The sequence below is a fragment of the Lolium rigidum genome, chromosome 4 (genome assembly GCF_022539505.1).
Source record: "Lolium rigidum isolate FL_2022 chromosome 4, APGP_CSIRO_Lrig_0.1, whole genome shotgun sequence".
In the NCBI taxonomy this organism is placed as follows: domain Eukaryota; kingdom Viridiplantae; phylum Streptophyta; class Magnoliopsida; order Poales; family Poaceae; genus Lolium; species Lolium rigidum.
Window position 1 is genome coordinate 149,841,913 of NC_061511.1, and position 3,739 is coordinate 149,845,651.

Consider the following 3,739-nt stretch of genomic DNA (forward strand, 5'->3'; position numbering starts at 1 on the left):
TACCATACTTGGTAATAAGATTTAGAATTGAACTAGGTTTTACACAAAGGTAGTTTCTTAACTTTTAAGTGTTAATAACTTAGATTTTGATTCTTATCTATTTGATTGTTATAGTCCTCTCCCATCTTTAGGGTTTAATGATAAGCTTATGTTGGTGTTGAGTTCAAGAGTTTAGTTCAAGAAATACCACGGGGTTCCTGGTAGGGATATTTATTTGTTTAAGACATGGAAAAGATAAGTAAATAATAGTTTCTTCATTTTATTGTTACTTTATTTGCAGTTGAATAGATATTCATATGTTATGACAAGGAATACTATATTATGTCTTTTATATGATCAAGTAGTTGATCCTTGATCAATGTGTTATTGGATTAGTTTTAGTTCCATTTGATCTAACCCATAGATCAATTCATCTCTACCCAAAACAAGGTTTTAGCAAAAGTCACATTGAGGTTTATAGCGCTTGACTTGATGAGCTAGTTCAATTCCATCAAGTCAAGTGAAACTTCAGTTACTGTGACATGTTTTATTTGAAAGTGCGAAAATTTCCCCGATTTGCTATGCATGAATGCAATGCACACATCTGTTTCCTCTCTCTTTGTAACCCCAAATCCTGGGATGTTACACCTGGCCAGGGTCGCCGAGGCATGGCGGCGATGGCGTCGGTCGATACCACTCGTCGTCGCTGCTGTCCTCCAGCTTGATGGGCACGGCGCCGCGCGGACGCCTCCTCCAGAAGCCGACACTGCTGCTCCGTCTCCTCCCTCTCCCACTCCTGCCTGCACCAGGCGAGAGCCGCGTCCATGGGAAGGCATTGTCGGCAAGGAGGAGGTCATTCAGCGACCCCGTGATCGGCTCGCGGATCGCGACATCCTCCGCGGCTGCGGCCTGCTCAGCGGAGTGGTCGGGCCGCTGCGGCCTACCTATTCGTCTTCCACTTCCGCCCGCGTGACGGAGACGGGGCACGCCCCTCGCCGATGACGAGGGAGCCGGCGCTGCATCCTCAGGTTGTCAGTGGAGACGCGGGGTCCGTCTTGACGGGGCGCAGGCTGATGGCGTGTATTTCACACGTTCGTTGGGCAACCCCAAGAGGAAGGTATGATGCGCACAGCAGCAAGTTTTCCCTCAGAAAGAAACCAAGGTTTATCGAACCAGGAGGAGCCAAGAAGCACGTTGAAGGTTGATGGCGGCGGGATGTAGTGCGGCGCAACACCGGGGATTCCGGCGCCAACGTGGAACCCGCACAACACAACCAAAGTACTTTGCCCCAACGAAACAGATGAGGTTGTCAATCTCACCGGCTTGCTGTAACAAAGGATTAACCGTATTGTGTGGAAGATGATTGTTTGCAGAGAAAATAGTAAAAACAAGTATTGCGACAGATTTGTATTTCAGTATTAAAAGAATGGACCGGGGTCCACAGTTCACTAGAGGTGTCTCTCCCATAAGATAAAAGCATGTTGGGTGAACAAATTACAGTCGGGCAATTGACAAATAGAGAGGGCATAACAATGCACATACATGACATGATAAGTATAGTGCGATTTAATTGGGCATTACGACAAAGTACATAGACCGCCATCCAACTGCATCTATGCCTAAAAGTCCACCTTCAGGTTATCATCCGAACCCCCTCCAGTATTAAGTTGCTAACAACGAGACAATTGCATTAAGTATGGTGCGTAATGTAATCAACAACTACATCCTCGGACATAGCGCCAATGTTTTATCCCTAGTGGCAACAAGCACAACACAACCTTAGAACTTTTTGTCACTGTCCCGGTGTCAATGCGGGCATGAACCCACTATCGAGCATAAATACTCCCTCTTGGAGTTAAAAGCAAAAACTTGGCCGGAGCCTCTACTAGTAACGGAGAGCATGCAAGATCATAAACAACACATATGTAATAACTTGATAATTAACATGACATGGTATTCTCTATCCATCGGATCCCGACAAACACAACATAGAGTATTACGGATAGATGATCTTGATCATGTTAGGCAGCTCACAAGATCCAACAATGAAGCACAATGAGGAGAAGACAACCATCTAGCTACCGCTATGGACCCATAGTCCAGGGGTGAACTACTCACTCATCACTCCGGAGGCGACCATGGCGGTGTAGAGTCCTCCGGGAGATGAATCCCCTCTCCGGCAGTGGTGCCGGAGGAGATCTCCCGAATCCCCGAGATGGGATCGGCGGCGGCGGCGTCTCGGTAAGGTTTTCCGTATCGTGGTTTTTCGCATCGTGGGTTTCGCGACGGAGGCTTTAAGTAGGCGGAAGGGCGAGTCGGGGCCGGACGAGGGGCCCACACCATAGGGCGGCGCGGGCCCCCTTGGCCGCGCCGCCTTGTGGTGTCGCCACCTCGTGGCCCCACTTCGTATGTTCTTCGGTCTTCCGGAAGCTCCGTGGAAAAATAGGCCCCCGGGTCTTTGTTTCGTCCAATTCCGAGAATATTTCGTTACTAGGATTTCGAAACCAAAAACAGCAGAAAACGAGAACCGGCACTTCGGCATCTTGTTAATAGGTTAGTTCCAGAAAATGCACGAATATGACATAAAGTGTGCATAAAACATGTAGGTATCATCAATAATATGGCATAGAACATAAGAAATTATCGATACGTCGGAGACGTATCACATGCCACTCCTCGGCGTCGCAGGAGGCGACGATCCACACGACCTCGTCGCCGACCTTGATGCGGAGCCCGATGACGAAGACGACGCCATGCGTCGTGGCATCCAAGAGCTTCAGTGTCGGCGCAGCACGGAAGGCACTAGTCTCGGCGGCGGCATCCCCAACACGGGGTAGTTGTCGCCCTCGATGTGCGCGAGGACGGCCTCCAGCATGCGGCTCGGCGCTCTCTACCAGTGGCGGCGGCCTGCGACGTTGTTGCATGCGGGAGGGGGAGGAGGGCCGTCGTACGCGGCCAGCTCGCGCTCGTACCTCCACCGGAAGAACTCCCTCCATGCCTTGTAGTTGTCGGGGAAGAAATGCGGGTCGACGCGCTGCTCGTCGCTCATGGAGGCGAGCTCCACCTCGATCTCCGCGTCCATGGCGTCTACTTGCGGTGGTGGCGGGATTGGCACGCCTCCCGCGCTTAGCAGCCAACCGCCAGGAGCACGGAAGTCCGGCGGCGCCGGGTAGCTGGCCGTGTACGGTAGCCGCCCCTCCCACTGATGGAGGGAACGGCGGCCGAAGCCATTGTTCGCCGCGCCGTCGCCGGGGAACCGATCCGCCATTGGAGCCGAGGTTTTTTGGACGAGAGGAGAGGGGAGAGAGGTGGAACGGCGGTGGTGAATGCGAGCAGGTGCGGTAGCTCCGCGATAAGTAGAGGGGAGCAGACGTGAATACGAGGAGACGGCATTAATTCGCCGCGTGGAAGCTACGCGTCGCGGCGACGAATGATTGGCGGCATACTTTTACAGCGCGCGGAAGATGATGCGATGAGGACGACGATCGGCCTTTCTCACCGACAAGTCGGGGCCACCAGGCGCGCATGAACTTTCCTCGGTGATTCCCGCGCTTTTGTTTCCTCCGAACTCCCCGAGCGTGCCCCGGGGGCCAGGGTTGACATGGGCTCGCCGGATGGATGAAAGCTCAAATCTTTGCGAAAACGAGGATCCAGAAATGCGACTGAGCCATTTTTCACCGTTCGGATGAAAAAACGATTAGAGAACTTATCAAGGAGACGGGTGGAGGTGCTCTAACACGGCTTTCGCCTTTCGCCCTGC